The following is a 24,556-nucleotide window of genomic DNA, read 5'->3' on the forward strand; positions in this document are numbered from 1 at the left end:
GGGGAGGCTGATGTGGAAGCCTCAAACCCACCTCTCTCCTTCACTGCACCTGGAAGCCTGAGGGAACTCCAGCAGTCTGGGCGCAGATATCCAGAGTCCTCCAGACACGCAGAGAGGCCAGTGAGGGCACCCCAGATCTGCCCAGCTCCTCCTCTGCAGACCTATGGCCAGGCATGGCAGCTAAACAGGCTGGGCTAGGCTGGTAGTGTGGGCCATCCCACCTATGGGGAGCTCAGCAGGTCTCCAAATGAAGCCGGGAATGGGGAGGCTGATGTGGAAGCCTCAAACCCACCTCTCTCCTTCACTGCACCTGGAAGCCTGAGGGAACTCCAGCAGTCTGGGCACAGATATCCAGAGTCCTCCAGACACGCAGAGAGGCCAGTGAGGGCACCCCAGATCTGCCCAGCTCCTCCTCTGCAGGAAATGTATGTAGTTCTAAAAAAAGTCTCTCATGTTAAAAAGATTCACATTAAATTTGCATGCCCCTCCAGGTGAATTATCATTTTGATACTTACTGTGGAGAATTTTAAATGCATATAAAAGTATACAAAGGTAAAATAATTTAAAATATCAGTGAAATGACAAGCATTTCTGGGGAAGATGTTAGATGCACAAAAATATTGCCTCATTATGTTTCATTTGTGATGGCTTCTCACTTATCCTTTCATTTTCGTGATAGTTTGGACATGGCAGAAGACAATAAGACTCTGGTAACCAATTTTGTCCTTGTGGGACTGACGGATTGTCCAGTGTTACAGGTACCCTTGTTCTTAGTGTTTCTTGTCATCTACCTCATCACCATGGTGGGCAACCTTGGACTGATTGTTTTCATCTGGAAGGACCCTCACCTTCACACCCCCATGTACTTTTCCTCAGCAGTTTAGCTTTTGCAGATGCGTGCACTTCGTCTTCTGTGACTCCGAGAATGCTTATCAACTTTTATCTAAGAGTCATCAAATGTCCTTGGCTGGGTGTTTCACTCAGCTTTACATTTTTGGTTCCAGTGCAACTACGGAATGTTTCCTTTTGGTAATGATGGCATAGGACCGCTTCATAGCCATATGTAATCCCTTGCTTTATCAGGTGGTGATGTCCAATAGCCTCTGAACTCGGTTTATAGGTGTTTCATATTTTGTTGGTTTTATGCATTCAGCAATTCATGTGAGTTTGTTATCTAGACTAACTTTTTGCAGGTCCAATATCATAGATTATTTCTACTGTGAAATTTTACAACTGTTCAAAATTTCTTGCACTGATTCAACAGTTAACATATTTCTGGTTTTAGTCTTTTCGGCCTTTATACAAGTCCTTACTTTTATGGCTATGATCGTCTCATATTTTTATGTTCTTTTTGTCATCCTGAAAAAAATATCTGAGAAAGGTAAAAGCAAAGCTTTGTCTACATGCAGCTCCCACTTGCTCTCTGTGTCTTTGTTTTATGGCAGTCTGTTCCTCATGTATGTGCGCCCAGAGTCTGGAAGAACTGACAATCTGGACAGGGTATATTTTATATTTTACACAATAATAATTCCCCTACTAAATCCTTTTGTATATAGTTTGAAGAACAAAGAGATTATTGGTGCCTTGAAAAGGATAAGAAGAAAAGTAAATACTTCTTAGAGATGTTTCAAACTTTTTCTTTTTTATATACTAAGGAAAAACCTTGCATAATGTTATCTACTACTGTATTATTTCACCAGAAGGTCATGAAAGGTGCATGAGGGAATGCAGCTTGTATTATGCCTCCGTGGGGGAGATCCTAGAGATGGTTTGTAAATAACCCATGACCAGCCTATTTAGGTAGAATGAATCAGCTATTTCCTAAGGATTTCCAAATTTTCATTTTTCAATTGTCATTTTATTGAGAAATGGGAATATTGAAAATACCTAAAAGGATTCAGCATATAGTTACTTGAATAAGTCCATCTACTTTTATGGATATGCACTTTAATGAGGTGTTTTAGTTATTTGCCATTCATAGTAGGCCTGGTGGAATAATAAAAATATAGCTCTGTTTCTTGGATGAGTATATTGCTGCAGAGAAATATACCATTCATTGATAAAAGTTAGGAAAAAGTAAAGAGTTCTAAAGCATATTGGTAAATCTTAGGAAGAAAAATGGAACCTGAAATGAACAAGATATGGAGCATAAAAATTAATCATGGGCCATATTTGTGTCAGGGCTATTTTATTTAGCATGATGTTAAAAATCTATACATTTTGGAGTATTTTAATGTGATAGAAGTTATCCAGAGATCTACCTTGAGGTGGCATTACTATTCCTATGGGTTTTAGTAGGAGCTGACTGGGCAGAAGGCAAGATTATATCAGATATAAGACTGGTCTAGTATATAAAGGTAAGACTGAAAATTCTAGTAAATTTTTCCTTTCTTCATATGTTTGTGCACATATATATTGCTTATTTTTCTTGTTTTGAAATGATGATGTTCCTGAATTGGAAATAGTCATTAAAAATTCATTGAAGCAATTTTGCATTCATCATACAGACAATAATGATTCAACTCCTCTTCCAGTAAAACAGTCATATTCCTCAAGCAAATTTGCCTTTTTCACTATAGTTAGCTCAAAAAAAGAAGTCATACGATAAGAATTAATCAATTCATAGAATGATAAAGGTAAGTAGTTTAAAAACGAGAGTATGTGTTTTGATTTTGTATAAGACATTTTAGCTTTTGTCAGGCTAATAGTTTCTATGGAAGTATACCCAAATTTTATGTAAATATTTAGGACTATGATAAATATTTACCATGAGTCTATCAAAAATGCATTTTTGGAACTACCAATTTGTCTATAGTATTAAGATTAATTCCAGACTTGCAAAATTGATCAAACAATATAAACACTAACTATTCCTTTCAATGAACTAATAGAATCAATAGTACATTTGTCTTAGCTATCATATATATGTATATATATATATATATATGTATGTATATATATATATATATATATATTGTTTTTTTCTTCCTTGCTTTCTTTTCTCCTTTCCCCACCCCAATTGTTGTTTCCTTTTAAGCAGTTTCCTTCCTTTTCATGATATCTGTTGTACATTTTGATCTGATAATGTGATCAACTGTTTTGCAGACAACAATTTGCAATATAATAACCACTGTTAATATCCTATCATTTTGTTTTGAAATCTTGTATCATTTGTATTGTTTTTATTCTCTTTAAAATAAAAAAGATTAATTATAGCAAGTCCCTAATAAAGAAACATGAGCAAAATTTTAAAATTACCCAGCATGAATAAGTTTGTTGCTTTTAAAATTTTATCTATACTTCAGAAAATTTCCAGCTATGTGACATAAATTATAATTATAAGTTACTCATTTTGCAAACATAAATCTTAATTTTCTTAACATTTCCAGATTCTCTTAATTATTCTTGATTCATAATTTAATGCTTGTCTCTTTAGAGTAATCCACTAAATATTTTTATTATTTGTATAAATTTAAATAAACTTACTTTTTCATGTACATTGTGTAGTATGTTTTTCTGGGATACATAAACAAAGCAATTTATTATTTTAACCCCTTTTTTCCCTTTATAATTGCATATGTAGTGTGTGATTTTATTAGGATTTTTTGAAAGAAATCTCAGCTGTTGTATTACCATGGATAGACAGTGTTAGCAGGGGAGCTGGTAGTCATTCTTCTTTGTCTTGGAAGCATCTTATTTGTCCATTAATTTCAAGAGACAGATTTTCAAGGTATATCAATCTGGGCTTGGAATATTTTGCTCCAGGCTCTTCTTAACTTGATGGTTTGTGTCCAGAAGTCTGCCATGATTCTGATGGGCCTTCCTTTATAGGTTGTTTCTTGCCTCTAACAGATTTAATATTCTGTTCTTATATTGAATTTCTGGGATCTTGATTATTATATGCCTGGGTGTGGCTCTATATTGGTTGTAGGTGGCTGGAGTTCTGTATGCTTCATACATGTGCATATCATTTTCTTTTCCTATATTTGGGAAGTTTTCCTTAATTATTTCTGTGAATAGCCTTTGTAGTTCCTTTGTTTATACCCCTGCTTCTTAATTCACATTCTTTATTCTCAAATTATAGATCCTCTTGTCGTCTTCCAGCCTTTGTATTGTCACTGCTTGTTTCCTTGTTATTTTTAAAACATTTCTACTTTCATAATCCCACATTGCAAATCTGTCCTCCAGTTTGGATAATCTATCCTTAGATTCTTTCAAGCAGTTTTGCCATATTTCCATAGAATTTTTAATTTCCTGGTAATCTCTTTGAATCTGCTTCATGTATTCTATATTTTCTTTATGCTCTTCATCAAATGGTTCTCTCCTTTGCTTGAGTTTCTCCATTCTTCCGTCTGTGTCTTCTTGAGGGATGCTTAGCATTTCTCTCATTAATCTTCCTATATCTTGCTTTCTTTGGCTAAATATTTCCCTTTTGAACTCATCTATGAGGTTCTGAAGATATCTCTTTATGTCCACTGGAGATGTGTCTGATATTGCACATTTGCTGTCCTCATTTTCCTTTGTATTTACCTGACCTGGTCAATGTTCTCAGGGTTGGGACCTGGGGACTTTTTCTTGTTGCTTCCTCTTCCCATCTTTTTTGTTTCTTCCAGGAAGCCCCAGTTTCTTTCTTTGTTGGTTACAATTCTTCTGAAGCACACTGGCTAGGTGACCCTTCCCACTGCAGTGTGCTAGTGAATTGCAAATGGGCAGCATATGCTGGCCCTTTTCCTCTGGGTCATTCCACCTTCTGAGGCCTTCACTGTGTTAGTGTGCACCACCGCCATAGGGAATTGATTTTGGATAACCCGTTGGGTCTCAGCCAGGTCGTGTGACCCAGGCCAAGCTCATGCCACCAATCCCGCTTAGGAAGGGAACAGATGACTGAAGTTACTGCTGCCCCTCATTCCTGTCAGTCCTGTCCAATCCCAGAATGTCATCTGTTGTAGCCCCTTTCTCTGTGGAATGATTTTGTTCCTGTCACTCACCACAGGTGATGTAGTTTCCCTGCTAGCTCAGCTCTTTGTTTGGCTTGCCGACCCCAAACCATGGTGTGACTGCATTGCCAGTGAGTCGAAGCAGCGGGATTTCTGACAGCTCGGTAAGCCGCTGCCCCTTGGATTTGGGTGCTGCAGCAGGAGCACTGAACCTTCAGCTGTACCAATAGTAGCACCAGGAGTGTATGTTTGATTGGTCCTTCTCACCTTAGTTTCCTCCTGGGATGAGAGAATTCATCTCCCTCTGTTTGGGACTCCCCACACTGTATTATATTGAATTCTAAGTTGACAATCTCAAGGAGCCTCGGTAGCCTGCTTTTCTATATCCAACATGTTTGCTTCTCCACCACTCTCTTCTTCAGGAACCAGTAAAATCTGGGCATGAGCATGGGTCAAGGCATTTTTTCCAATGGAGCTTCATCTTGGGTGGACTTAGGACCCCTTGGGTCCCCATAACAATGAGTATGTCTTAGTGTCTTTTTGTCCTCTCTGTGAATTGCTCTGGAATTTGAATAACTTTCCCATGAGATTACAAATATAAGCTTCCCAGACTGAGATGATGATTGGTAGGGACGCTCTGTATTATTTGTTTGTACTTCTTCACCTTAGAAATGTCTGTTCATCTCAGATGTCCATTCTTGGATTGGGTCTTTAAATTTGGAAGTTACAATTTGCTTAATTTTTGTATATTTTAGAAAGCAATCCTTTTTCTGAGGAACATCTGGTAAAATTTTTCCCCACACTGTAAATTGTTTCTTTACTCTTTTGGTTGTTACTCTGACTTTGAAAAAGCTTTTAAATAAGGCAAGATTTCAGTTTTTGATACTTTGTGATAGTTTCTATGAGATGGCAATTTTGCTTATTAAGTCTTTGACTATACCATTGGCATTTTGCTTATTCTGTATTCCATCAGATTAATGTTTTTGTTTCAAAATTTAGATCTTTAATCTATGTAGATTTTAGTTTAATGCATTGTGGTGAGGTAAATGTTAATTTGTCACTTTCACCATCTAAAACAAACCAGAAAATTGTATATAGTGTATAAGCCTTTAAAATGCCAATTTTATCCCCAGAGGAGAAAACTTAAAGAGGATTAGGGCAAAAATAGAGATATAGAAGTAGAAGAGTTTAGAAGCAAAGCTGAAGGACAAAAGAGGGTCATGCAAACTTTTGGAATTGATGAAGAAAATAGGAAGAAAATAAAGAAGAAAGAAATAAAAGGAAGAACAGAACAACAACCACAAAAAAAATCCACGTAGAAACTACACTCACACTCATAAAAATAAGATCAAACAATGAAGAACAAAACCAACCAACCAGTCAACCATCCAAAGAAACAATACATACTAGAAAGGGAGGGAAACCGAAAGGGAGGGAGAGAGAGAGAGAGCGACAGAGACAGAGACAAAGAGAAGTCCTCTTTAAAGTGTGTCTCTGCTGTTACTGGTAGACAGCATTTGGAGACAGAGTCCAGATTCATGTTTATTTATCCCAGTAAATGAGAAATAGCTATATGGTGGGGTCGTGGATAATCTCAGTGAGCCCACACTTTTATTTTACCTGAAATTCAGTCTTATTTATTGCCATAAGCTTCAATTAAACTCACTCAGTTTGCAGCAGTCAACATGCATTCTGTGGGCTTGACCTCAGCTGGGAGTTTCTGAATGGAGCCAGCAGTTTTTTGGCCTCTCTTCGAGATGGCTCCTGGCCAATTGCCTACTCCCATGAGATGGCTAAATCTACTGTACTCACTAGCTTGTGCAGTTCACATCATCCACGCCTCTTTGTATTGCTGCATGGAGGCCTCCGGGGTTGCCAGCAGCTACTGTGTGTCTGCAGGTTAGAACTTCTCCTCCCACACTGTGAATCCTGATTCAGGGAAAATGTATCACCCACCACCTGCTTCTACTTCTTCACTAAAGTTTCTCCATTTGCTCTCCCTGTCAGGTTCAAGTCTAGCTTCAGATCCTTCCCTTCTTCTTCTCTTCCTTGCTTTGGTGTATTCCAGTGTCTGGACAGTAAATCTCAGAGAGACTCTTTCTCTGCTGCTTACCCCTTTGCCATCTTCCTAGAAGCCCTGTTTCATTTTCTTTAGAGTCTGTACTTTAATAAGCTGGCATAGCAGGTACTTATGTAGAAGGAAGATAATGTTCAACTTTCTGAAGCAGATGGAAGATGAAGATGAAAGCAAATCTCTGCTGCAACTTGTCCAGGTTTGTTTTCACAACAGAAAGCCTGTAAGCAGAAAGCCTTTCCCACTGTGAAGTGCATGCAAGAGTTAGCAAGAACAACCTCCAAAACCTGAATAACAAGAGCATTTAACAGTAGTCATACACTTACCCAGAACTCCTACTTTAGAGAAAATTTTAAGTGTCTAGTGTTGTGGCACAGGTTTTGGTATCTTTTCATATGTTATCTATAAGTTGAGTTATTGGCTATGGCCTCTCCTACAACCCAAAAGGAAGTTCAAAACCTATTCTATTCTATGGATTATGGAAACAAATATTTATTTGGTGTGTCATTCTTACCCACTTTTACATATACAGGAGATGGCTCTGCAACAGATTTCTGGTGTTGTGCTCTGTTGGCTCAACAGAGCCAATGTTTGTTGCAGTGGCTCTGGTATGCAGTGATGTTTGGAGTCTCTGGAGAGATTCTGAAGATTAATTATAGACTAAATCTGTGAATTTGGGGGCAGAAATCTGTCTACTCTACTTTTAGGATATAGCTGTTTGTTTGTGATGTGACCTCAGTAGCAATTCAGTGCTTAACCATAATTTATCAAGTTATCATAAAGGTTGACGTGACCATCATAATCTAAATGTTAGTCAACCACAGAGTGATTAAGTTGAGTTGGACAGCATAACTCCAATATTTAATGAATCTAATGAACTAATAATGAAGTTGTGTATATGTGATTTGCTCAGACTAGATACTGAACACACAAAGATATTACAGAAATAAGTAGATAAAATTTTCATGGTTCTCATTCTTGTTACACTACTTTCTCTATGCCATATTTCATTTACAGTTTTGTATCTCCCTACAATTTAGTTTGGTCATTAAAGAGAAGATTTGGAATTATAAATAGATAATTCCTCACCATGCTCATGCATCATCCAGAAGCAAACATCTATGATATTATGGGTTCTCCCAGAACATTCCTAAAATACAATAATGAAGGAAGATTCCTCAAGCAGACAAAATTTCAAGTGATGTGCCTGATGTTCAGTTTTTTCATAAGGAGAAATCCCAACTAAATGACATTTGATTGTGCACAGACTTATGTTAGGATGTTGAAAGACTCGAAGAGAAATAATTACAAAATGGTTAGAAAAATGGGAAGGAAATATATATTTGTGGAATAAGTAAATGTGAAATATTTTACAGCATATGTACACTAACCAAAAGATAGTCTTAGGAAAACAAAATCTTGCAATCAAGATGTTAGTCTTGCCAGGAATGGTGGCTCATGCCTGTAATGCCAGCAGTTCGTAGGCTGAGGTAGGAGGATCATTTCGAGTTCCAGACCAGCCTAGGCTACAAAGTGAGCTCAAAGCCAGCCTGAACTGCATAGAGAGAACCTGCATCAAAAAGACAAAAAAAAAAGATATTAGGCTAACATCTTGTAAATAGCTAATATACTTCAGAAAAAGAGAACTAACAGGATATATAGATACTGATGTATGAAAGTGGATTTATTAAGATAATTGTATCATGCATATATGGAAACTGAGAAATCCTAAAATATGCTGTCTACATACTGAAGAACTAGGGAAATTAATGGTGGAATGCCCTGTCCAAAGTTCAAGACCTGAAAATATGGAGGATTCACTGACACAAGACCCAGAGTCCGAAGAGCAGACAATTCAGTTTTGATATTTGAAATCAATTGAAAATGGATACCTTACATTCAAAAGAGAAAGCAAATTCATCTTTTCTATGCCTTTTTTTGTTCAGGCCTACAATCTATTAACTGATATCCACCTACTTCGATGACAGTAGATCTTCCTTGATTTGAATATTCCTTGACTTCAACTGCCTAGTGACACAAATGCTCATCTTGTCTGGAAACAACCTCACAGACACACACACAAATAATGTTTTAAAGTCATCAGGGTATACCTTAATCCAATTCTAAGTCCTTGATGTACATGGCCAATTTTATGTCTTCATGTGTTAGATCACACCAAGTTCATGGTGAGTAAGACAGATCACACAGTACTATATTAGCCTACAGATATATATTCAGCCTTTACTGAAGTTCATGAACAAAAAAGATGGAAAGCATTTCTGCAGAGAATTTCACTGGTTTGCTCCAATATTTTAAGGTCTGAGGCTAGGACTAATCTGCAAAATTTGTCACACACCCAAACAGCATCTTTCCAGCCACTGATGGTTGGACAGTGGATCTGTGAATTACAAAGCATGGGCAGCAGTGCAGCTGGCACAGGAGCTTAAACCCTCTCGGAGAGCTTTTCCATTCTCTGAGCTCGTTAGTATTAGCACATTTTCTGTCACTTTTTAAATGGGCTCGACTTACATGAATAATGAGAAAAGTATATCTGTAACAAGAAAATGGCCTTGTTTTTTTTTTTCTTTTTGCTTATAGCAGGGGCTGAAATAAATAAATCCCCATTACCCTTAGGAAAGATGTCTTACTATGCACCAAAAAGTTTTACGAAGTTACAAAGCTCCTAATTGAAAAGACTATTAACATTAAAGGCAGCAATTCATAATCTTTATACTCAAAGACAAGCAGCAAAATGAACTAGGAAATAATAATAAAAATTTAAGGAGTAATAAAAAATTAAAGGAACGATCAAATGTAATATAAATCAAGTTTCGGTCATGCTTGTAGCTACCTCTCCATATTATATTATTTATTATACACTTAAGCAGAATTTTCAGTGAATCTTCTCATGTAACAATGTTTTAGTTTTTTCTGAGAAAATTCTGGAAAAGTAGGTTAATTGAGTCTACTTTAAAATGAGTTCATTGTTTTCACACTATCTTTCCAGTCATAGTCTACCTCATATTAAACTTTTTTATTGTTAAAATTTAAGAAAATATCTTATACGTAAAATTTCAAAAATATGTGACGCAATATATTTTAATTCTTGTTTGTATGCAACATGATAAAAACAGAGTGAATTTTAAATTAAAAAATTATTACACTAAAAAAGACATACTGCCATTAATACATCTCAAATAGTCCCAATTCCTTTGAAAATACTTATCCCACTGTTCTTTCCTAAAGCAATTCTGGGAGTTCTTTTTTGTGGCTGTCTTTAGTTACACTGTTGTGGCCACCTCAATGTATAGAATGGATTCAAAGCATTTACCTTTCATGGCAGTTTTGAAGTTGGGGAAGAATCAGGATTTATAAAGTGTTGGATCCAGTGAATGAGGTAAATCTGGACACATTGAAATGTTTTTTTTTACAAGCCCTTTTCACGAATGATATTTAGAAGCAGAACTAACCATGTTTTTTATATTATACTTCATAAAGACACTAAAAACAGAATTTTCAAAATTGCTTGATAAAGTGGAAAGAGTAAGTGTGTACAAAGTTAAGGGCAGTATTTGAGATGGAATGATGGCAACATCTTAATGTGATGAACTTTGTTTCATTTTGATCACAGCACGCACATAGAATTATGATTAGTATATTCATCACCTTAAACTGTAGTCATTTCTTTATGAAGAACAGATTCAAATTCCCTCTTCTAATTGTTTGAGATATAGAATACATTACTGTAAATTATACTTACCTTGCTAGGCCAAAGAAGAGAAAGCCTATTTCTCCTATCAAGCAACAGCACTGACTCTGTCAAATGAAATTTTGTCCCTATTTTCTCTAGTTTGTAGTAACCATTATTCTGTTCCCAACTTTACCAGATTCCACATATCAGTGAGATCCTGAGGTGTTTGCCTTCTTGTGTCTTATTTAACATATTTTGAGGGCCATCCATATTGTATCAGTGAAATAATTTCATTCTTTTATATATTTGAATAATATTATTTGTGGATATATACCACATTTCCTTTATTTATGGACTGAGGGGCATTTATTAGATGCTTCCTATCTCAGAGAAAAAACACTTGACATCCAGAATTTTTTTAAATTTTATTTTTTTATCAGTCCCAGGGATCCAACTCATGACTGCCTGCTTACAAGGATGATGTTTATGCCTTTGAGCTAAATCCCCAGCCTCTGAGCTACATTCCCAGCGGACACTCAAAATTTAAGGAGCAGGAGGTTTCAGGAAATTTTGTCTTTGGTAAGCTGGCTCCAAAGAACATCATGGCTTTTTGGCAGCCAGAAAACAGAGCAGATAAATTGTGCTGTGCTGTGGTGTGTGTGTGTGTGTGTGTGTGTGTGTGTGTGTCCCAACAGTCGCTGAGGCTATGCCTTCTTGACCCACCCAGACATAACCAGGAGTTTTCTCCACCAAGATCTCAGGTCAAACTCAAAGCTAATCAGTTTGTTGCTCTAAACTGACACATCCCAGCCCTTGTCAACAAACACATCTGAAATTATACTTGATTCCAAAAAAAGACAACATCAAGTTCATAATTCTACTTTACAAAATATAACCATCTTGCTTACAACTGGCGAGACATCAACTCCTTCACCAAAGTATCAAATATTCTAGCATTTTAAAGGTTAATTTCAAGTGTTCTCTGAGACTCAAGGCAAAGTCTTAGCTGATATTCTGTAAAATTCAAAATCAAATTATATCACCCTAAGGTACAATAGTGCAATGTAAATATTTCCTTTCCAAATAGTACGTAGAGGAGGGGAAAAACAATAGGAACAGAGCATGTCCAAAACCCAGTGGGACAAACATTATGTCCTGTAGTTCCATGTCTATCCTGCAAGCTACACAGAGATAAAGTGTTAGTCCACAATATGTCAGCAGCTCCACAATAGTAAGTTTTGTGGTTGTAACCCACAGAGCCACCTTCTTCAGGTGACTTCACTCATCACTCTCACTGTTTCTTGGCAGCATTTCATGTTATTGACATCTCCGACTTCCTCGGGTCTCCAGTGCACTTTCAACTTTATTCCTAAACCTTCTTAGGAGCTCTATGCCGGGCCTTTCCAGTCTTCTTTTTACAATGGTATTGTGTAGATACATATAATGTGTTGTGTAGATATACATAACGATCACATTCTTCAGAGTGAATTTGTACCTACAAATATTGTATCTTTATTCCTCTTTTTTCCTGTTTTCCTTCTCTTCATTCAACCTCTCTTCCCATCATTATTTACAGAGCTTTGTTTGCATTTTATTTTTTTCTCATTATTTTTCTTTACCCTTCCTTCCCCACTCCCTCCTCCCCAGTTCCCTTTTCTTTTTGAAAAATTTATTCTTATTTCAAAATATCTATGATACATTTTGGATCTTATTTACACTTTCACTGTCTTACATCAGAGAAACAATGTGACATTTGCCCCTGTACAATTTATTTCACTTATAGTATTGTTTTTTGACCCATCTATTTAGTTACAAATTTCCCAAGATCTTCTTTCTTTATGGCTGAGTAGCACTAAATTGTATTTAAAAATACATCTTTTTCATTCATTCATTGATTGGTGGGTATTTGGGCTGTAAATAAAATTTAGCTATTACAAACTGTGCTGCTGCAAATATGGACACACATATATTACAGTGGTACGATGCTTTTAACTCTTTTCAAAAGATACCAAGAGAAGGAATAGCCGGATCAAATGGGACTTCTAGTTTTTGAATAAATCTTCACACTGGTTTCTACAATGGTTGCAACTACTCTAAATCCCCACCAATAGAGGAGAAGTATTCCTTTATCTCTACAGTTCACTCAGCATTTGTTATTGGTTGATTTCTTGATAGTAACAATTATTTCCAGGGTGAGATGGAATCTTAGCATGGTTTTAATTTTTGCCTCTCAAATGAGTGATATTGAACATTTTTTCATATATTTATTTGTTGTTTCTACTTCTTTATCTGAGAAATGTCTATTCATATCAGATGCCCATTTTTGAATTGGGTCTTTATATTTGGGAGGGGTTTGATTTTTTCATTTCATATCTGAGGATCAGTAGAACAGATTAAATGATGAAGAAACATATCCAAACACACTGAGCTACTTTATGTTTGACAAATTGGCCAAATATGTTCCCTTTTTTTCGACTTTTTAGAAAGTGGTGCCAGAAAAACGTGTCCTACATTTTGAAGACTAAAATTAGACCTGTGTCTCTGACCATACACTAAACTAAAATAAAACTAGATCATATATTTAAATATCAACACAGAAACACTAAATATTCTGGAAGATAAAATAGGTACAAGTCTTGAAGACATAGGGGTAGCAAAGCCCTCAAGGGAAAAAAAAACCTTCACTGCATAGGAAATCCTATAAAGAATCAATAACTGACATCTCTTCTTATTAAAAAGCTTTTACACAATGAAAGAAATCACCAGAGTGAAAAGACAACACGCACAGTCGGAAAAATTTTAAACAGCTGTTCCTTAGCCAAAAGACTAATATCTAGAATATACAAATAATTTAAAATTTTTGTTTTGAAATCTGAATGGAAGCCACCCTTATTCACAAATATTTCATGTTACATATCAGTAAAATCACCATCATCATGGGAACAACATATATCTTTTAAAACATCTTTTTACTCTAGAGATGGTTACATGCCAGATATCAGATTTAAATATCATAAAGTTTTATTTTTCTAAATAAATATTCATTGGAAGTATTCTCTTTTTGTACTTCAATAGATAATTTAAATATATTGCTAACATATCCAAGGTCCTTTGATAGTTTTCCTTTATGTTGGGTTAAAGAATCCCTCACCTGCAACAAGGCCCCACCTACCCACATCTGTGTTAAACTTTTTTCTCCTTGTCTGTGTTCTCCTCATTTATTTCTTTGCAAGACAAACATTCATAAGAATTTGTGTCTCCAGTGACAAGGTTCTCTGATGATGAGACTGAACAATAGTCCTACAGATGGCAAGTGTCCACAAACATTACCTTGCTAAAACTGAAGATTTTTGAGCTCTACCCTGAACAAATGAAAAAAGAATCTGTATCTTAACAAAACTATCTAGGGAAAACACAGACATCTTAAGTTTAGGCAGCACAGATCTAGGCCACCTCCCCCCAAAATCTTCTGCCTTTATTTTGCTATTTTTCTTGTTCTCTGCCTAGTAAAACTTCTCATCAGATTTTGGTGTAAAGTGAGAAAACTAGACATATGTCTGAAATTTAAATGGAAGTTTTCACAAAGAGGGCAACTTTCAACTGCATCTTGGAAGGAAGGTAGACAGTTTGAATCATTAAAATTATATTATGATAAGAACAGATAAGGCCATAAAAATCAAGGCACTGAGAGCATCAGATTTTGTATACAAATTTCTCAGTAACGTCACTTGTAATGGAAAATGGTGGAATAAAGTGTGATTTCAATAGTTAGAATTGGAGCTACCTACAGTGAGTCAATGTTTATGATTCTAAAATTTATCATACCCTATGGGATGATCTAGATTTATTTTCACACATTCAAATCAGCAATGCCCACTTGAAGATTTTCACTTCATCCTGTGGGGAATCCTCAGACATTCTTAGGGGAATTACAGCTCTCTCCACATCACCTTCTCCTAGTAAAAAATACTGAAGTGTACAACTGGTTGATTCTTGTGTTCAACACAGGATTATATAAATGATATTTCCTTAGCATATATGATGAAATCTTTAAAATAATCTAATGCAAAGACTTTCTCATTGTATTTTTGCCACTCCTCAGCTGTCATGTATTATTGCTGCTTTTGAAAGCCTGACATTTTAAAAAGATCACCATAATTTCTTATAAGATATTGGTAACAAAAATTACTTTACAATATTAATTACTATTTATAAAAAAGTATATGATTGATACAGTTTGACATGTATTTATAATTATTTTGCATTTCTTTTGCAGAATGTAAAAATAATTGTGGAGAATAAATGGTAAAGAATAAATGATATTTATATTTTAGTTCCATGACTGAATTATGGATGAGCAGGATAGTTATAAAAGGAATTGTTCTTTGTGTCAATGATTCATTATCTTATTAACACAATCATAATGACTTTACATGTTCTGATGAAGTAAGAAAATTAAGTGTTTTAAACTAGGTTTAAAGATTCAAGTACTAATAAGCATTGTATAAGAAATATTCATTTTTATTATGATATAAAGATTCATTCTGTGAAAACACATTTCCCAATTAGATCTTTTAAGGTATTTTAATTAAATAATATTTCCCCCTTACCTTCCCATTTGTGACAATAATTTCACTACACTGCATATTATACATCATACTTATATTACTGATCTTAAAATATATATAATGTAATATTTATATCTATAATGATATCTCTATTACTATAATATAACATATAAGGAGATGAAAATATAGAAATACATGTATATAGAATTGAATATCTGTGGATACACATATAAATCATTGAATATTTAATATATAACAACATTAATTTCATGAATAATATCATGGCTGGGGATTTAGCTCAGCAGTATAAGTACCTGTTTGGTGAACAAGAGGTCATGAGTTTGATCCATAGTAACAAAAAAAAAAAGAATTTCATATATAGTATCAGTATATGTTTCTTAAGTTTTGTTTATGAGAATACTTTTAAAATTGTAAATATATAACTAAAGTTGGTAATACTTATATAAAACACTAAAATTTTTCATTTATTAGGGGTTATATAGAAGAAAATTCATTCTTAAAAAGTTTTACTTAAAAGTAGAATTGTTGATATTTATTCTTTAATTTGTCTCAGTCATGATACAATTTTTGGTTCATTTTATTTTGCTAAAAATAGTGGAGAACAAAATGCTCCCAAATAAAGCTGACAAGCTTTCTATAGAAATTTAGTGCGAATTGCTATAATAATCAGATAAGGAAACATTTAAACACACAATCAATTCTCAAGTAGTGTCAATATATTTATGATTGAATCAAAATTTATCATTTACTTCTCTTAACTATATACAAAGTTTTCATAAACTATTTTTAATAAAGTGAAATGATTCTCAAAATGTTGATGTAAATACCAAATATTTGAATAAGTGTTAGTGACTATGTTTTGAAAACTTTAAATTTTTTAAATTTATCTTCATCATTACACCAAGTGTTGTACTGCACATAGAGTAGGCACTTTACATGAAATTTAACAATTTGGGGAGCACTTTTTAAAAAGATTATTTGATCATATTTGTGTAATTAAAATAATTGCATTTATTTCAATTTCAATTGCAGCACAATTGTTCCCATCCATTACAGTAATATGGAATAAAATAAATACTCTGTTCTTCTAATAATGTGGTTTTACATCAACTTACATCCTCCAGTATTCAGTATATACATTCTGTTGGATGATTTTATACTTCTGTCATTTAATTTCAGAGAATATCCAGTGAGGACATGGAAAAGAAAAATGTATCCCTGATGACAGAATTTGTTCTCACAGGACTTACAGATCATCAAGGGCTGCAGGTCCCCCTGTTCCTAGTGTTCTTGGTGATATACCTCATCACCATCGTGGGGAACCTTAGTCTGATAGTGCTAATCTGGAATGACCCTCATCTTCACACCCCCATGTACTTATTCCTTGGCAGTCTAGCCTTTGTGGATGCATGAGTAACTTCTACAGTGACTCCCAATATGCTGGTCAACTTGATAGCCAAGAGCAAGTTGATGTCTCTCTCTGAATGCATGATACAGTTTTTTTGCTTTTGCATTTGGTGGAACTACAGAACGCTTTCTTTTAGGAACAATGGCTTATGATCACTATATTGCCATATGCAAACCTTTACTCTTATTATGTCCAATAGAGTATGTATTCGCCTGTTAGTTTTATCATTTGTAGGTGGTTTTGTTCATTCTTTAATTCACAAAGGGATTTTACTCAGATTAACTTTCTGTAATTCTAACATAATACATCACTTTTATTGTGACATTATACCATTATTTAAGATTTCCTGTACTGATCCTTCTATTAATTTTCTAATGGTATTTATTTTGTCTGGTTCAATTCAAGTATTCACCATTGTGGTCATTCTTGTTTCTTATACACTAGTTGTTTTTACAATTTTAAAAAAGAACTCTCTCAAAGGCCCAAGGAAAGCTTTCTCCACCTGTGGAGCCCATCTCTTGTCTGCGTCTTTATACTACAGCCCCCTTCTCTTCATGTATGTGCTCCCTGCATCTCAACAAACAGATGGTCAAGGTATGATGGATTCTCTATTTTACATGGTACTAATCCCTGTATTAAATCCAATTATCTACAGTCTGAGAAACAAACAAGTAATAGATTCACTGACAAAGGTGTTAAAGAGAAATATTTAGATCTCCTATGTAATATGTCTGGTCTATTTTGATATATAGCTGCTATCTGAGCATAGTGTTGCATGCCAAGTAGCCTCTAATGTCAGCATTGGGAGACTAAGGCAAGAGGATTGCTGTGAGTTCCAGGTCATCATGAACTATGTCTTGAGACCCTGTCTAAAAAAAAAAAAAAAAAAAAAAAAGGAAATAACCAAGCCGAGAAGTTGCTACAGAAAATTTCTACTTATATATGTGTATGTTTGGGGAAGTGTTCAGAGATTTTTGCAATTAAAATTGTCCTTCTTCTCCTTTTTTCTCTGATTAAATAAGTCTATACAACAATTTAATGATTTATGGAGATACAAATATAACTCTCAAAGTGTTAAAATTATGTTTTATTTTACAACATAAAATTTTATCAAGTTACATGAAATATACTAGAAGACAAATGATATTTCACGAGCAGATATATTTTCTGTGTGGCTTTATTAATGCATTAGGTACTAAAATATCATAATTTCTTTTCAAATGGTTTAGGAAGATAAATAACACATCTGACAGAGTTGGATAGCCTGGGACTCGTATTATACTGGCTCCAGTTTGTGGGTTTTTGTTTGGTTGAACAGTTGAAAATCTCAGAAAACCTATTCAACCTTTAAATTTCCTTTTCTGAATTTATTGGAAAATGGTGAACTTTACTTCTTGTAGCAATGCACCTACTTTTTCATAACGGGTTGTACACATAAATTGGAATGCAGCCATGAAAAATAAGAGACTGTGAAGGCAGGGCCAAACTCTAAGAGCACACTTAGCTCATTCTGCTATTGTGAATAATGACAAGGGGCTTGCTGACTCACTTTTTAAATGATTTCTTTGAAGGCTTTATTTGGATAATACTAGGCAAAGTGTAAAATTTTAGTAATTCAGAGAGTGAGCAGGTGATATGGATAATTAAGTTATTATGTATGTGTAGAAAAAAGTGGCAGAATTAAACAGGAAATTGTCTCAATATTTTAGAAATTAAACAAGTCAGTAATAAGAACAACTCAAATATATTACTGAAACAAATGACTTTAAACACATATTATCAAAGAACAGATAAGGTGAAGAAGATTTGATGCTATAGTACCCAGTGGGTGTTTGAAAATGAGCCAGTTTGGAAACTTTGTGCCTGCAAAGTTCTTAAATGCTAGATTTTCTTCATATTCTTTACATCTTAAGTACAGTGAGTGAGAAATATTCCTTGTTATCCTTGCCCTTCTTCTCCTACTGAAATTCTGTACACATTCCTACTGATCTGAATGAGAATCTTAATCTAAAAATTACTCATTTCTGAATTTGGGATATTCTTTTTTTATATCTTCTACCTTGCTAATACTAGCTTCCTTGTCAAACATTGTTGCCAAATGGTTTTTTCTATACAGAATTCTCATTAATTTTTGTTCTTCTTCAACAACTTTAGTAAATATTTTACTACCAGATTATGTGCATATGTGTCATATGTAAGTAGATATGAATATATAAATAAAGGTATATATGGATGTTTTTATTTATTCATGTGACTATATAGGTTGCATGATATGCATATATTTTTAATGTGCTTGTATCCTGAATTATTTTTGGTTTTATTTTTTCTTTCTTTCTGTTCTTCCTTTTTGTTTAGGTTCTAGAAATTGAACCTAGAACCACTGTGACCAGTCATTTTTAAAAACCGAGAGAGGATGTCATTAGATGACTAAGTTGCCCATTTTGGGATTGAACTTGCAATCCTTCTGTGTCAGTCTCCTGCAGTATTGGGGTCACATTAAGGACTTTTCTAAAATCTTTATCTTAACTCTGAAATCATTTTCCCCCTACAATTGTAATGGGATTGCTGCTGTAACCAAAATGTGTTACTGAAAGTCTTCTGGATACATCTCATTCCTGTCATACTGTTTTGGTCATATAGCTCTTGTCACAAAGTTCCATGTAGCATAACACACTTTGAATTAAGTCTACCTCAAATGTTACTCCCTCCATGAAAATACTTTGTTCCTCAAATATGTATGAGATGCAGGTAATAAAACTAATATTGTCTGTATTTTCTTATGCCGCTGAACTAAATCCCCAGGCCCCCACTTGACATTTCTAAGGAATATAAATTTGTTCCACAATAAAAAGGGGTTATCAGAGGGGGCAGCCCAGCTATGGACCCCAGCGCATGACACAACTTCCTTGGCAACAGGTCTAAACAGAACTTTGATGAAGGTTCTGGTCACCAGGCACCTTTGTCTGGTAACAGTTGACCTTCAGGCACTTGGCTCATGGGAGTGACCAGTGAATAGGCTGTCCTGCTTTCCGAGGCCTTGAAGCCCCCGCCTCAAGATCCTGTATGGGAAAACCACATGGGAATGATTGAAAGGAACATTCACTGGGCCAAGATGCTTCAGGATTCTCACAAGGAACCACTTAAAGTCAAGGGCAGCACAGGGCAGGGCTCACGAGCCCCAACCCTCAAGAGACCACAAACAAGAGGGAGCCCAGGACAGGTGTCCCTATGCTCAGCCACCAGCCACTCAGAGACACCAACTAGAGGACTGTACTTTAAGGCCTGGCCACCTCTGTAAGTTCTCCTAAACAAATCCCATCCTAAATCATCAGTGTAAGGGCTCTAAGGACAGGCAGTGAGGGCAGATGCTCTGGGGCAGGGGCAGGTGCTGAGAAGGGTGAGCCTGTGCTCCTGTCATGTTCCCACCAAGTACAGGTCTGGCAGGAGGAGAAGGGCAGTGCTCATGTGTATCCAAAGCCTCCAGAGTCATCTCCTGTCCTCTGGGGTAGAAGTCTGGGACATAGCTATTAGTCTTTGAGGAACATAAGGTTATCTGAGTTCACAAAGTGAAACCTGTGCTGTCTCAGAGTTTCAGGCTTCCTGTTGGCTGCTGGGCACTGCCCCAACCATGCAGCACATAGGACATTGGTGTGGAGGTGGATGCTGGGCCCTGTGTACCACATCCCTGCTCCAGGGAATGGACGCACAATAACAATAGGTATTGGCTCTGTTGCAGGTTGTGTCAGCAGAAGGGACTGTATGGAGGCCCACACATGACTGAGAGAAACTTTGGGTCTGATTAAGCCTTCCAACACCTCTATCCAGGGCTTGTCAGACACTGGGCGCATGGTCTTGCTCCAAAGGAATCTGGACTGCAAGTGCTAAACGACCATATTCTCTCTACTAAGCCTCTACCTTGTCATAGGTGAGGTCACTGTACACATATTGGTGGGAGAAGGGGAAAGGGAACAGACACAAAGTCATTTCATTTCTTGTCATGATTGAAATCCACCATTGTACCTCATTGTCATTATTGGGCCTTGTGTCTAAGACCATTAGCGAGCTATCTTCCCCTGCAGTCCCCAGCTCCTACACAACATCACCTCACCAGAGATGTGCTCTCTGCAAATGTCAGTCCACTCTGTCCATTTCTCTGGCACTTGTCTCACAGGAGATTTTCAGGTACTGCAGTTCCTATTGCAGGAGCCTCTGGGGTAGCTGAGCACAAGAAGAGAGCAATGAACACAGTGGCTCAGCCTTCCGTGGCTATGGAAGAGGAACTTAATTCCTTCCAAGGACTTTTCATCAGAAGCCTGGGAACATTCTGTGGTGCCTCATTAATGGACCTGGACATCCAGAATGAGCCTTCTTTTCTCATCTCTAAAATGGGGGGCCGTCTTAGGACTAATAGGTTTTGTTCATGAATAGACTTCTATTTAATCTCTCTATTGAGGATACCTGAGAACGCTAGTATTCCTACGTGTCCCTTGTGAAATGTAACTTTTAGTATGAAAATACATTTTCTGCAGGGGGCCTCTTGTGAGCCCATTACCATGAGCCTCTGTGGGCCAATTGGAGTGTGGGCTTTGCTTCAGCCCCAAAACCCTCCTGAGAAGCCATGTGAAGGACACCAATTCCATGTCTACACACAGTCTCAGAAGTCAGGCAGCAGAGAGCCTGGCAGAGGTCTATACAGGAAGCATGGTACAGGCAGATGGACCACACAGCCTGAAAGAGCCTATGGAGCTGGGCTTCTGGTTAGCTCCCCCAGGCACAGCCACTCCTCCCTGGACTCCTCCAGGGCTGACATCTCTACTCTATAGGCACCATAGCTGAGAAGGGGAGTTTTACCTTAGCCCAGTGGGACTTGGTCACCTGTGTATTCAGGTCCTGGCCATATACAAGGGCCTCACTCAACCCTAGTTTACATAGCTGAATGGGTTGGGACTGAGTGGATTGAGAATTTATGGTCACTGAGGATGAAATGGGGGCTCCATGCCAAATGGTTAGCTGTGTCCTTGGCCCCATGAAGACCACTGTAGAGGCTGGGATGATTCTGATGGATGATCTTCAATCCCGCTCACTGACTAACACTTGTTGAAAGCAGTTCTGTTCATTGGAAAGGAGATGGGAGAGTCACTCTGTGGAATTCAGGGTTTGTTCAACACAGAAAAACTGCAGAATAGCAAATTGTCTATGGCTGTCAGATGTCATGGAAGAGCAGATAGGTGTCATAAACCCACAAACATACATGAAGACACACTGTGTGCAAATACTTTACTGGCTATTGTCCATGATCCTGTAAGCAGAGCCAGTGCAACCACTGCCCTTTTGAGTTTCAATGTTCTTTGGAGGCAACAGTGTCACCCTTGGCAGAAGAAAAAATATAGCTCACCTCAAGGCCATTGTTGTGGTCCCAATCCCTCCCTAGATGTGGGGATAGACCATGCACAAGGAGTTATGCAGAGGCAAAGAGGACTGTGCAATGCACCATAGCCTGAGCTAGAGACTGCACAGACACAGGACAGACACTGATTGATCCCTCACTTCTCAGATATTCATGGAGTGGCAGCCCTGAGCCCTTGAGTGCAAAGACAGGGCAGATTCCAGTCTCTGCCTTCTCCAAGTTGACTTGCACTGGGGAGGGGCAGGGAGATACTGTGTAGGATTCCCTGAAGAAGGCAGGTGTGATACAACTAAGCAAGGTCTCCCTCCCACCGAGACTTCTTTCTGCCTATAAGGGCTCCTTGGGCCCTCACTGCCCAATTGTGGAGGGTGAGGTTGGCCCTGGACATTGTACAGAGTGGGAAGGAGGTCCAGGAACCCCTCTATACAAGTGAACAGTGAAGGCATTGAGGGAGGCCAGTTCCTCACTCTTCTGTCTCCATTTATACCCCAGGTCTTCTGTGCTTGGTGCCACATTGGGAATGTATGCCCATGTGGATCCCCAGGATGAACTTCTCCTGGACCAGATGGAGCCCCAGAGACTGAGCCCCAGGGTAAGTATCCCAGGAGTATGGGATGTGGTCTTGTGGGGAGGTGATTGACTTGGTATTCAGCAACGTGGCCAGATGCTGCATGACCCAGGAGCATGAGACCCTCAGCAGTTAGTGTGGGGATGCACTCTGGGAGGCTCTTCTGGAGCTGTATCAGTACACATGGCTGCCTCTGACAGGCAGTGGGAAGGTTCTGCCCCGGAAACTCATGGACAGTTGGTGATCTTTTCACTTCCTACAACTGCAGGGCCAGGTTCAGCCCATGCAGAAGTTGTACATGCAGACCTTGTGCCAGCTCCACCTACACCTCCCTCACCATCTATGATCTCAGAGCAAGAGCCAGCACCTGGATTCCTTTGTCCAGCAGCTGGAGATCAAAGCCTCCTGGTGTCTCCACTCAGGAGTCATCTCTTGAGCTCTACCTGCAGGCAGCTCTTGACCCACACCTGCCATTCCCCTGTCTTCCAGATTTACTTATTATTGTATTGACTGCTACACTTACTTACCAGAGATATGTTAGTGATAGAACAAATATAGATAAAATTTAAGATTTTAGTGTTGTTTAAAATAATAAGCTTGCTGGCATTCAGTGCATTCTTAATGCTGAGCAAATTTCCCCAAGTCCACTTCAAGAATATACTCCTCACATTTTTACACAACAGTGTTTTCTTTTCTTTCCTCTCTTGCTCCATCCCAGCGACCACTGATTGCATGCTCTCATAAGTAACCTATGTTACACCTCAATGCCATAAAGTTTTCTTTGGCCAGAGAATGTCGGTAGTGACTTTTAAGATTAGAGTTAGGTTTAGGGTTCAAGTTAGTGTTAGGGTTAGGGTTGGGCTAAGCTCCCAAATATTGCATCATTATCCACTGTATTGGTCATAAAGAAAGGACAATCAAGACAATGCAGCCCCTTGTGCTGGCAATGTCTTGGCACTGATCTGTGTGCTCAATCCACAAAACTTTGAGAACAGTCACTGGTTGTTGGATTGCATCATTGTGCATGAGATAGGGCCCAATTTCCATTCTATGCATCACATGTGCCATGGACCTATCACCAACATAATCAGTATACAGCTATTAATAAATAGTAAATAGCTACTAATATAAAACATACAATAATCTGTCAACAAAACACAAAGAAAAAAATCTAATTCTAACATGTGGGGAGAAAAAGAGCAAATGATTAAAAAACTCACACAGGAAGGACACTCTCTACCTGGCCAGCAATGGGTCCTTCATGCAGACACAAACATGAAGAGCAAAGCATCAGCTGTCTTCAATCTAAGGCCTCTCTAATGGAATTTCTAGGGCCAGTCTTCCTATCAGAGGAACATCACTTTTATACTTTGCTCTACCCAATCCTAACAGAGACACAGGCAAATCTTTTGGAGGTGCCCTCAGTCTGGCTCCCAAGCCTTGCCTTTGTAGCTCTGCTCAGATTCCTGATTTCTCGCAAAGTGATCAGTGCTGTCCCCAGTCTGGCTTCTGGATACAGACTCAGAAGTGGGTCTGACAGTGACAGATGGACATGCTCTTTGCTCCTCTGTAACTGCTGTTTTGGAGGAGAAAGCCTTTGTCTTCCTCCATTTTCCTCCCCTGCCTCTCCCACTAAGTTTCAAATGCTGAGCTGCTGTCCCATGGTCTCAGTGAAGAAGCTCAGCAGGGCCTTCAACATACTTTTGTATGTGATATTCTGACAGCTTTCCAGAAAATGGTCTTGAGATGGAAAGATGTAGTAAAATGTGACAGCTAAGTGGAAGGAACCCTCCTCTATACATCAAGATGCCAACATCAATGTGGTGGGGAAGGAAATTTATGGGATTCATGCCCCACTCCATAGCCACTCAAAACACTGCTG

At 37.4% G+C, this 24,556-nt stretch overlaps 2 pseudogenes; both read left to right on the forward strand.

Moving 5' to 3' along the window:
* The first annotated feature begins 686 nt into the window (after positions 1–686).
* On the forward strand, positions 687–1,620 carry LOC100717036 (olfactory receptor 5AC1-like; annotated as a pseudogene).
* Positions 1,621–16,479: 14,859 nt separating this feature from the next.
* LOC100715925 (olfactory receptor 5H18-like) lies at positions 16,480–17,412 on the forward strand (annotated as a pseudogene).
* The last annotated feature ends 7,144 nt before the right edge of the window (positions 17,413–24,556 follow it).

The sequence above is a fragment of the Cavia porcellus genome, unplaced genomic scaffold (assembly GCF_034190915.1).
Source record: "Cavia porcellus strain 051 isolate PalLab524CR breed Dunkin Hartley unplaced genomic scaffold, mCavPor4.1 scaffold_34, whole genome shotgun sequence".
NCBI lineage: Eukaryota > Metazoa > Chordata > Mammalia > Rodentia > Caviidae > Cavia > Cavia porcellus.